This window comes from Hirundo rustica, chromosome 11, assembly GCF_015227805.2.
Source record: "Hirundo rustica isolate bHirRus1 chromosome 11, bHirRus1.pri.v3, whole genome shotgun sequence".
NCBI classification, from domain to species: Eukaryota; Metazoa; Chordata; class Aves; order Passeriformes; family Hirundinidae; genus Hirundo; species Hirundo rustica.
Window position 1 is genome coordinate 17,320,267 of NC_053460.1, and position 12,535 is coordinate 17,332,801.

Sequence of the window (12,535 nt, forward strand, 5' to 3'; positions counted from 1 at the left end):
GCAAATATGGACATATCAACTTAAGGGCGAATTAAGGGTGCCCAGAGAGATTGTCTATGCACTGGGAGACCATTTCCTACCCCTCTGAAACACTCCAGGAGCCACACAAGCTGCCCAGTGCACAGACCCTGAGCAATCTGCTTGGAAAAGCACCACTTGACATGAGGAGAAGAGCAGGTAATAGAGAGAGGCCTTCTAAAAGAAATAATTTTAATCAAACCCAAGATATTTTGGAAAAAGCCAACAAAACCCAGCTTTATTTAGATTCTCTGTAATAAAATTGCATGTGTGTGAATGAGTATTGCTTTAATGTTTCTTATGTTGCATGTACACTATGATAAACACAAAATACAGATGTACTGCATTTAAAGAGAGGATATAAACAAACATTAATCTGCTAATAAAAACACATTTCCTGGTGTTTAAATAAGAATGCACTTTATTAAAACCCATTTTCTTTCCTTTATCAAATATCCTGTAGATATTTAAAAAGAAATAAGCCTATTTCACTAACACATTTTTAAATACTAGTTTCCTATCCCTGGAGGTATTTAAAAGCCATATAGATGCTGCATTCAGGGACATGGTTTGGTGGTGGGTCTAGCTGTGCTGGCTTAGTGGTTGGATTCGATCTTAAGGGTCTTTTCCTACCTGAAAGTTTCTATAATGTTGTAATTCTATGATTATGGCTCTCTCATTCAAAAATGCCCTTAGATTATCCCAACGTCTTCATTGCAAATTGGATCAGACTCAAAGGTCGAGAATGGTACAAGAAGACTGACTAATCCCCAGTACAAGTAATGAAAAAACCTTTATAAATTAGTCACTTCAAGGGTGCATTTACCTCCCTTTCTGCAGGCCTTGTGGCGGCTAAACTCCTTCAAAGACTGAGAGGAAGCAGAATTTACCTGAAAACAGAACAAAATTTGGCCAAGTTGTTTGGTGAGTATTTCTAGTTTTCCCACAGGAAATCTGTGTCAATCCATCAGGAGCCTGTTTTAGTTTGTTAGAGTCTGTTTTCCCCGTTTTGCTGACACCTGAGTGTCACCTCACAGGCTCTAGCCTGGTGAGGCATCTGACCCCTGTCACTGTCACCAGGTGCCATCGACCCCCACAAGGAACACAGCAAAGCACAAACACTCCCCCTCAGGTGGCCTTGGCTTTGGAACAGAGACACACAGCTGACAACTGCCAATTATTTCATCTTTTGTGCCTGTTTCCCTCTGGGACACACAGTGTCCACTGCTGAAGGAGAGTAAGCTGCAAATATCTTCATTCTTTTGATGCATATTCTGCCCAAGGAATTTCATCACAGGGAGGAGACTTTTGAATGAGTTACACTTGCAAGCAGCACTAGACAAGGGAGATGAGAAATAAAAGAAAAATAGACGTTCATGTTGGTAACAAAAAGACAGAAATTATTTATTTTATTATAATATTTTATATTAAATAAATATTACCATTTTGTTTGAAAATTGCAAAGCTATATCATGGCAAATAACCATCTGTTTTTGTAAAGGGACCAAGAGTGTTCTGGAAGTTTACTGTGGCCTCAGTCAAGCATGCCATGTAAGCATCAGTTAAGTTTTAAGAACACGTACAACCCTGGTGATGTAAAAATATGCAAAAACGGACAAAGGGCTTGTCTTAGCTGACCACACTGACATTATTTATGTCTTTAAAGATGCTTTGGAGTGAGATATGTGCAAGCAAAGCAGTTTTTAGACTATATGGGAAAGTTTTTGAAGTACAAGTTTATGTTTTAGAAATCCCAACAATTACAACACTGTTATTCAAGATGTGTTTACCTTATCATGGTAGCTTGTAACAATAATAGCAGTTAAAAAAAAAAAAAAAAGTTACTGTCAAGTCCTATTAAAACAATCAATTGATCACAAACTCTATGTTAAATCACAACACACCTGTTCTTCAAGCTGTTGACAAAGTTCACAAGAAAGGTTTAGGGAGCACACAGTGCAGATTTTTGTTGAAAACATCCATCTTAGCCATCAGGGGAAAAAATCATGAACTATTATCAAAGAAATAAAGGCAGAGTTGGAATTTAAAGCCCTTTAGCTCAAGTGTAGCATTCACTATTGCATTCAGCTACATGTATCAACACACTTGGTTGGTTACAAATCTACAACTCCTCTCCAAGAAAAAGGAAATGCTAAATAAAATAACTCTGGGAATTTTATGCTTCTTCATAGGACTTATCTTTTGAAGTAATATTGAGAAGATTTCAAGAGAAATAAGTGGGACAAAATGAAGCTGTTAAATCACCCACTAATAAAATGTGTGGGGTTTTGTCATCTCATATGTCAAGGAAAGTTTCAGGCACTTGCTTAGAATAAATGTACACTTGGGCACTCTTCAGAAAAAGGACCTACACTGGCTTTGCTCTGAGAATCATGGGATGGTTTGGTTGGAAGAGACATTAAAGGTCATCTTGTTCAGCCCCTGCCATGGGCAGGGACAACTTCCACTATCCCAGGCTGCTCCAAGCCCCAGTGTCCAACATTTCCAGAGATGGCCCACACTGAGGTCACCCCAAAGCTTCTCCTGTCCAGGCTGAACAATCCCAGCTCTCCCAGCAGAGCTGCTCCATCCCTCTGCTCATCCTGGTTGCCTCCTGTGGTCTCCTTCAGTGCATCCCCATTTTAAAAAAGCACAACAGCAAAAGCATCTCTCCCTGAATCCATCAAACAGTTCCTCTTGCAGAGCTTTCTGCAGTAGATGTGCATGTGAAGTGCAGCATGTACAGTTCTGCTGATAAGTGCTGGCACAGCAGGCACTCCATAATAAGCCACAGAGACAGTAAAGTATTGCAGCAGGTCAGCACGGAGACAAACAATTCCAGCCATGAAGTCATCTGTCTACACAAATCTAGGAAAAGCAGGAAAAATTACATCTTCACTGAGGCAAATAATGTTCCAAACATACCAAGCCATGTAAATCATTGCAGGAGAGCACATGTTCATCTTCATGAGCAGACTATGTGCTGACAGGTAGATCATTCACTGCACTGGCAGGCACATTAGAACTTTTGTTTTCTCCTACTGGACTTCACAGCCCTCTGGTTACTTCATACATTTCAGTTGGAGAGAATAAAATAATCCAGCACCAATAAGTATTGCCATAGAGATTATTCTGGAATTACATACTCAATGCACTTTTTTTTTTTTTTTTCCTCATACTAACTAGACTAAGACTTGCAGGAAGAATTTTTCATATCCTGACCAGCTTGGGGATAAATGTCTGTTAAGTCCAAAGCAGCTCACGCTAAAAAAAGGTTCTTTCAGAGATGGGTACTGAACCAAACCAATAGAGTTCAGAAAAGAGATCTTTATCTCCCCATGGCCAGTTCTCTGAAAATTAAAAAAAAATATAACCCATATAATTATTGTACTATAAGCAGGATTTCTCCTTGATTTCAGTTCATGGAAGAATGGCATCTCACACTGCAGCCAGTCTGGTCACGGAGCACAGAGAAGGGGACTAAGAAGATTAGAGAAGACAACACCACAGAAGGACTGGCTAGAACAGTGTGAGAAAGAGGCATTAGAATACTACAGAGATTTATAAAATCCTGAGAAATAGTGAGGAAAAGGAATGTGAGGTAATACATTTTCTCACAGTACAAGAACTGAGAAGCCATCAATGCAATTATTAGGTAGCACATTAAAAGTCCAAAAAGGAAAGTAATGCTTAAAGTAATTTTTAACACAATACATAGTTACATTGTGAAATTTATTGCCGAAAGATGTGCTGGACCAGAAGAATATTTTTTAAAATCTGAGCTATAATTCCTGGAAGATTCTTCACAAATCACAATCAAATGCAATGAATGCTTTTCAAGGCATTTCCAACTCAATAAATCTGTGCCATTTTCTGCCAAAACTCAAATAATAAAGAGGGGAAGGGCCACTCTGCACATCCAACACGTCTAATCCTTTTTTCTGGAAACACTTTGTGAAAATTCTGCAGCTTCAGTTGTTAGGAACAAGATAGAGTGTATGACAATTCTCAGATTCCTATGATCTCCTTAGGAATCCTGAAGCAAATCACAATCAGAGTGCACTATAGTAAAGGGGTCTTCCTTGCACACGTGACTTTAGGCTGCATCATGTATAACAATATTCGTTTCTAACAAGGGCAGATTAATTGATTGATAAGATTCAGACATTGTCATTAAGTCATTTCTCAAACCAGCACTGAAGTTTCAAACTCACAGAAAACTAAAGTTCTCAAAATCCTGCTCAAACCATGAGTTATATATTTTTTTATCCTGGACAATACAAGTTCATTTCCTACATTTCTAGCCATCTAATACAGAGATAAATTACAAGCAAAACATATGAAACTATAAAAGCCAAACCCCACAAAATAAAAAATTAGTTTATGTCGGGATTTTTTTCTCTTCATTGTCCTATTGGTAAGTTTGGTGAGTACTCTTCTAATTGCACTTACCAAAACTTTCTTAATTAGGCCTTTGCTATTTTTTTCTGAGCAACTGGAATAAAAAGACAGAGCTTCAATTCCAATTAACATCACACTAAACCTGTTGGAAAGAAAGCCTGCTTACTTCATAAAAAAAATAAAGCAAAAATCCAAGTAAAAATTACATGCATTCCACATGCTATGTCCAAGCCAAAAAGACATGGAGCAGAACTATCTAGAAATGTGATGGCTTTACACAGCATTTTCCAAATACTCTCAAAATCCTCTGCTGCCATGCCTACAGTCATCCCAGGAGCAATGGCCACACTGGAAAACCAATAGGAGAATTTTTTCCTTGAACATGACTGACCTTGAGAGAGAATGAATCCACAGTTCCCAGTGCTACAATCCCATCATTTACACTCCTGTGGACACTCAGGGGTTGGCATCAGCTAAGATACTGGGAACACTTCAGTGTTCCAAGGGTATTTGACAGTGGAAATACAAATGTAGTTCTCTGCCATGAATTATTACTCCCTTACAATGTTTGAAATAAAATATCATCTTTTGAGCTGTATTTAAATTACAAGAGTGCCCAAAAAAGGAGTCCCGAATGCCTAAAGAACTGAAGTAGTCCTTTTAATCTGAGGATCACAAGATGCCTGAAAACTCTTTCACAGACTTCAGTAAGTTACAAATGCCTCTGTGACTGAAATATTGCTTTAAAGGAAACAGCCCCAAATTAATTCAATCTGTGATAACAGCAGGTTTTAGCTGACTTGACCATGTCATTTCCATGCCAAGCTCTGGTCTGAAGGGTCCAACACTGTTCCAGAAGGAGTGGCATCTCATAAAGAATCAAAGTTTCTTGGTCTGATATCCTCTTTTGTTCAGAGAATGGCCAGAAGGTCTCTCTCCACCCACCCTGAACATGCAAAATGCAGTAGACTTATACATGTCAAAAGTTCATCTACTGAATTAAAACACTGAAGCAATAGGAGAAGCCTGCAGTAAATACAGCAAGCTGAAAGACTTTAATGTGGTCTTAAACCCATAGACTATTGTTTTATTAAAAATCTTACTGGGATCTCAGTTTGGGGTTGGACACAACTGGAAAAAATATCTTGAAAGTTACAGCTTGTTTTCTCTCCATTTGCATTATGCACTGTCACCGAGACACACAAAGAAATCACACTCAGACAAGAGATTTTCGCAGAGGTTCTTCCGATCCAGCTCCCAGCTGAAAGAGCGGAGAGAAGAGAGCCCCTTTGTTTATTCTTTTACTTTTTATACATTTGTGGGTCTAGCAGAAGATTGGCTTTTTGGGGTTTCCACCCCTCAGCCTCAGTGGCCAGACGAATTGTCAGTTACAATTGTTTTCAGGTTAGAAATATGCAAACAAAGGACAGAGAATGAAAAACAAAGGATTTGTTTATATTACTTCTGTGGGAAAGGTAGAAAACTGCTCTAATATTCTACAGTAACTAAAAGATCTGACTCCATTTATGAAAATCAAAAGGCTAATAAAGAAACTCAGAAAAACCAGGGTAACAATGTACTACTTTCCTCTATCTAGAATGCACCATTGACAGGGAAAATCTTCCTGTTGCTAAGAAATACTTTGGAAAATTGTTTGTATTGATTATGATTCAATTTCTAATTGATATCACTTGTATTCTGTGTTTTGCACCTGTTGTTACATTTTATGCAACTTATTTTACCTATTAATTTAAAACGAGAAATGTGTTCCTCAGCAGATAGATGCCAGTTTTTTTCTACTTGCCATGCTAATGTTCATAATGGCTTTGCCAAAAATCATAAACGGATAGTTTGAGTTAAAATTTTATTGATTACTAACTAATGTCATGCATCCTGAGTATTTCCTAACTGTGTAAAAAACTGATCCTTTAAAGATTGGAACTCTATTTTCCATAAATTTCTATCAAGTCTTTTAACAGAACTCTGCACAGGTATTTTAACGTACACTTACTTTAAAAACAAAGTGTTTTCACCCTGAAGATATGTCATTATTTGTCAATCTTGACAGTTTCTTTGTTCTGGTCTCTCATAAAGCATTTTCTTGGGAATCCCTAAGGAATGCCTGTTTATCCTAGGGAATACCTCCTTTCTATCAGTAGATGTAACTGAGGAATCTTCTTTTCACTTAAAAAGCGCCTATCAAACCCCCAAACAAACAACAAACAACCTCCAGCAAAACAAACAAATCAACACCACACCCCCCACATCTGTCAGATCATTGTGCTGTTCAAAGGAAGCACCTTTAAATTTTTTAGGAATGTGGTTAAAAACACAGTGAAGAATGTGCAGCTCCTATAAACACTGCAGAGACTTTTTTTTTTTGCTGACAAAAAAAAAAAAAGGTATATTTCAGTCACCACAAAAATTATGAATGAACTTTTCTACTGATTGACAACAAAAGTCTGCAGTCCTCTAAAAGAGGTTTGCTGTACAAGAAAATGTGATAACTCACTGGGAGCAACAGAAAAAAATAAATTCAAAATTACAGACAGCATTTTGTTTTCTAATCAAATCCTTGCCAGATTATGGATTTGATTAAGTGCACACAGCCACAAATGACACTTGTAATGAATGTTACTTGTCAATAGCTGGTCATTTATTTCTCCAAAATCAAGCGTTTAAGTTGTTGAAAAAGTTGTGAAGGAAAAAAACAACCCACCAATAATAACAGCAACAGTAACAGAAAACAATCCACAAGAACCTCCTTAATTCTCCTTTCTGAAACATTTGAAGTGAGAAAGTGAAGAATCATTAAATTCATTCTGTGCTTGACTGGCACGCAAAACTTCCTGATGTAAATTCCTAAAAAGATCTGCAGTTTAGATAAGAGAGCCTCGGTGGGAAGCAGAGAAAAGAATTTTACCTCAAGGATAGCATAGAAAGAAAATAAATGTCAGGTTCAGAACAGATGTTAGGAAGCTTATCAGGAGATTAGGCTGGTGAAATGGCCTGAAACACAAAACATCCCTACACCTTGTAAGATGCTTAGCAAGGTGCATCAGCACCACCCAAGCACTGCAACAGAGAAAAGGGAAATTTTCTTTTGTGGTCTTCATTTCTGACATATTATTTGACCTACCCCGAATCTGCGCTGCATCTGCTGCTCGCTAAAGCAGCTGCCTCTCCGAGGCGATCAGCCGGCTCTCTATCTCCCTCCCCCGTGGAATTCTGTCATTAGCCCCGAATTTCCCTTCTGTTGGCTTCACAACCCCTTGGCCTTTACTCTTCCTCCTGTCCTCACTTATCCACGTCATTCTACTCCTATTTCTCACTAGCTACCCTGCACACAGCAAGCTTTGCTCCTCTTCCCTGACAAACAAAGTAATTCCAGAAAAGAACACAGCATCTTACATAGTTTCTTTTGCTGTGCTATCAGTTTTCAATATAAACTCTTCGATAAGAGAATTACCTGTTGATCTCTAGCATCTCTTCTGCACTGGGTAGGTACAAATAGTCGTTTCCTTGGCATTAATATAATTTGTTACTTACAGGGTACATTGTTCATGGGATTTCAGTCTGACCCCCAAGTCCGGAATTACAGCCTTACTTGTGATTCACTCCACAAGATGTAATTGTTTTCCCCATCTACCACTAATGTAGAGTTTAGTTTCAAAAGCTTGTCAGTAACATACAACTGTGCTGTCTTTATTTTAATGGACATTGCAAGAACACATTACACCCATGCACCTCACAAAAAGCAAAGTTTGTACTTTGCTCAAAGTTTGTACTTTGTGAAGGAGAACTTTTTTCTTAAAATGTTTAACTGCGTTTAGGGAAACTTGCAGCATTTTTATTCTGAAATAAAACAGTTCCTAAATAAGCCAGAAGGGCACTCCACATTCTAAGATTTGAGCTCTGCTTAATAATTGACGTTTTTTATTCAATTGTTCATTGAAAATTCAAGTTTTTGATACTAAAGAACACAGTTTAAATGAAAACAGGATCCCTGGAGAATTTAATAGCATACTTCCCATAGTTTAGACTTTCTGAACAAGTCAGCTTTTATCAGCAATAATTGAAGTTGCCAAATTCAAGAACAGAACTGATGTGGCTACACACTGTGAAACCATTTAGTGACAGCACAAATACAGAACACTGTAATTAGTTGCCTAACCGCTGGTACAAAAAAAATTGTGCAGTGTGCTGCCACCTCTACATAAATTTCAAAGGGCTTATGTTGTGCAGTATTTCTAGAGTCATCAACACTAAGTGGCTTGGTTTGCCCATCTGTACTTGTAATTAATTGATTCATAACTTTATGTAACTGAACAAAGATATCTGAAATATATTGAAGTAAAACTGTGCTATTGAAAGCTCATTATTTCAAATGATCACAACAGCTTTACAACAGCACCTTGCATTTGAAATTTCAGATTTTCAGTTTGACTTGTGCAAAAACATTCTGAAGGACTACCCAAAGAATGCTTTAAAAGTGATTTTTGTTCCCATCAAGTACATGACGTTGCTTGCCTTTAAGCTGTTTTGGAGCCATTCTTATTTAGTGAAGATTTTTCATTTCAAAGAACAGAGGTTTACATGAGGTCCCCCTCTTGGTGCAACTTCACAGCTGCACAGGTAGAGAAAAATGAGTGAGCACCACAGTGAGGAAAAACAAAACATGTTTTCATACAAAACTCCCAGAAAAGAAGGTTATGAATGTGCTTTTTGACTTTTGGCTTATATTTTTGTTATACTGCCTGACCTGAACTTCAGTCTAGACTTTCTCCTGCTCATGAAACTCAAAAGATGTACAGAGGACACTCACAAAAAGCAAGAAATATGCCATATTTTGCTGCTTTAGAAATTTACCTACCATCACCAAGGAGTTTACTAAATTCCATGTAGCAGGACTGCCCAAAGGTTTAATCTTTACCAGCCAAAAGCAGAAGACATAAAGGACATTATATTATCCTATCAATTTTCCTCAGCCTAAGTTCTTTCAACACAGCCAGAGCCATGTGCACCAAGGAAAATTAAGAGGAAAAAAAAAAAAAGAAGTGAGAGGGTATTTCTTCTCATGATTTTTAATGCATAAAGATGGAGTTCCATATTTATGCAAATTATGTAACAATTTCCTAGGTTTATTTTACAAATTTAGATGTTCTAGTTTTCAAAAGGTAAGTAGTTTGTAGTACATACATTCAGAATATCTTTGCCTGGTTCCTTTAATCTCTCACTTGCACAGGTATCAAACTATGATTTGGTCACTCAGCTGGTTTGAAGACTTCCAGTTGTTGCTCTTACAAGGACAAGTAGAAGGAGCTTGTGACTTTTAAAATTAAATTTCCCTCCCAGAGCAGGACACAAGTGATGCGATGAGACATGACGTCTTCACTCAACCCTCCAACCGTCTCCTCTATCAGCTCATGATGCTAAAAATGTCATCCCAAGCTTTACTTTGGACAGCACTTCATGAGGTTGTTTAGGCGGGACTTGAAGTTTCATACCAGCCTCCTTCACTGAGGATTCCATGTCTCTTGTACTTTGCTTTCATAATCACAAAAATCCTCAAAAGAAGCAGACCATTCAGAAAGACACTGACACTCTTGTGCTTTTTCTTGACCTAAAGACTTCCTGCAGTTTCAATTCTCTGCTTCTGTCAAGCATCTAGAATACTCTTTAGGTTCTGAAGTGACTGGCAGCAATTAAACTCCATCCACAACAGAACTACTGGATATTAATTTAGGCACAGGCACTGGGCAGCACAGAGCTATCAAAACTAATTTCAGGGATGTCTCAAGAATTATTGCACTTGCTATGCATGCAACAGCTATTTATCACAGGTTCCTGGGCACCAGGAAGCTGAGCAGAGCTCCAAAACTCCTACCTGGCACATAGCAAAAGACCAGATACTGAATGTAAAGAAGGAAAGGACAGGAGGAATTTAAAAAGTAAATTCATACTTGAAGTGGATTAAGAGGTGGTGGTCTGTGTGTACCCCTCTGGCAATCAAGCCTGGATATTCATAGAGCTCCCACTAACACCTTCTGCCTCTGCAAATTAATGTTTTTAAAGTCATTGGGAAGATTGAAGAATTTTGGAGGTAAGGAACACATTCCTTTCTTTTGTACAGTACAAGAGCATGATGCCACTAACACCAAATTCATGGGTTTGATCCCCACAGGAGCCATAGACTTAGGACTTGGATTCAGTGATTCTCCTGGGTCCCTTCCAACCCAGAATAGTCTGTGATTCTAATGCCAAGAAGATTTGATATTTAGGTAATACTAGAGATGTACACTCATGAAAATTTGGCCCCTCCCCAACACTTCTGTGTGGTTCTATGTGCCTGATCACTGCTTTTGTTGGCTGCAATCATTCCACAAACAGAAGACAAGTCCCATCTATTTGGAAGACACTTTCCATAAAATTTCAGAATAATGCTGCCTATAAGCACCAAATATACTGTTTCTGGAGAGAGAAAGGGGCTGAAATGCAAGAAATATGCACTACAGCTTAGAAAAATTACTGCAGGACAAGCCCCCTGTGCACTTGCTTTTATTTAATTATCCCAGTTAGTGGTAATGAATTCAACTATTATAAACTTCTCCTATAATAAGCAACAATGGATTAATTATCACAACAGCTATCAAAAACAATTTGCTATCAAACCAGAGAGATAGTCTGCATCACTTTTAATCATTTCCAGCACCAAAGACCAAACACACTTTTAAAAAAGATAAAATAAATGTAAGACATTTTCTGACCATTCAACAAGACTACCTGTAAAATACCACTGTTCAGAACTCTCTGTTGGAAATTTATCTGGAATGGACAGACCATCAAGAAAAAGAAATAAAAAAAAAAAAAAAAAAAAAAAAAAGCAGGAAAAAATCTATACTTACACAACATTAATTTGTAGTGAAGAATAACCAGGTAAAACACTTCACACTTTCATGGAGCATTTCACATGTGCACATGTACATATTTTTCCCAAGAAAAATCTGAGGTGTTTTTTATAAATTGTCAGAGAATGACATCCTAGTGTCCTAAGTAAGTGTAGCCAGCTAATGGCACTGATTGCCTGTATTTATTACTGGGTGTTTGCTTTAAGAGGAACAGATGGTTTCCATGTGCTCCCAATCAAATACTCTCAACTGCTTATTTGATCAGCCACACTATGTTTTTTGATTTAAATAATTGAGCTTTAGCATTCTGTACTTTTAAATTTGACCTGCTGCCTGCAGCTCTTTTGACTTGTGGCAATTGCTGTTGGCTGGTGGCCAGCAGCCTTTTCCTCAGACCCCAGCACGGTTAATTCAGCAGTGAATTAAAAACAGACACTCTGTATTCCTTAGGATAACATAGTCTAAATTCTGTTCTCCAAATAATCCCTATAGAGGCATACAAGCACAATTAATAATTCAACTATTAACCAAAAATGAAAGAGTCGTTTAATCTCATTTAACACTGAGCAGTCTTATGACACATAAATGACTGGCTTTAACCTAGTGTTTATTTAATTATTTAAAGAGCAAAGTCATTTAAAATACAAATGCATAATTTACAGGCAGACAAATAACATTTAAAATCTACCTTCTATTTCTCTCATCCATTTGTTTCAGAGCCAAGGCTTGTTGCAAAATCATTCTATTACAGTTTGCATCTTGGGTTATTTACTTGAAAACACAAATATGTATATTATTGAGTTCTTTAGCTGCTATTCATTGCAAACAAGCAGCACCTGTTGTTCTTCTGAGTTTAGTTTGTTACTGCCACTGAAGTTGGATGTTTTAATGAGATAACTCTTGCCTGGAAAGGAAATAAGCACACTAGACTTGACTGGTTACTGAATGATGGAAATGTATGTTTTTAATTACCAACACACAATTTGGCATATGGTCCCTTTTGGGAGAGTTCTTCAAATAAAAATTTTAAACATCAGGGTAATCGTTTGCAAAATGGAGGGCTAAAAAAAAAAAAAAAAAAAAAAAAAAAAGAGCATGATAAAGTGCCCAGGAAAGATGACAAGCACAAAAATGCCTTCACAGAAATCTTAGTTCTTTATAAATGTATTGAAGGGTCTTCTGAAAATGAAAACATATATAACTGCACT

At 37.5% G+C, this 12,535-nt stretch overlaps 1 long non-coding RNA gene across 1 annotated transcript; it reads right to left on the reverse strand.

Annotated features, from left to right (window-relative positions):
• Positions 1–400: 400 nt before the first annotated feature.
• Positions 401–11,471, reverse strand: LOC120757790 (uncharacterized). Its single transcript, XR_009208213.1, has 3 exons — positions 11,325–11,471; positions 1,923–2,886; positions 401–1,353 (listed from the first exon to the last, which is right to left on the reverse strand). It is a non-coding gene; the product is annotated as an uncharacterized LOC120757790 (long non-coding RNA).
• Positions 11,472–12,535: the final 1,064 nt, after the last annotated feature.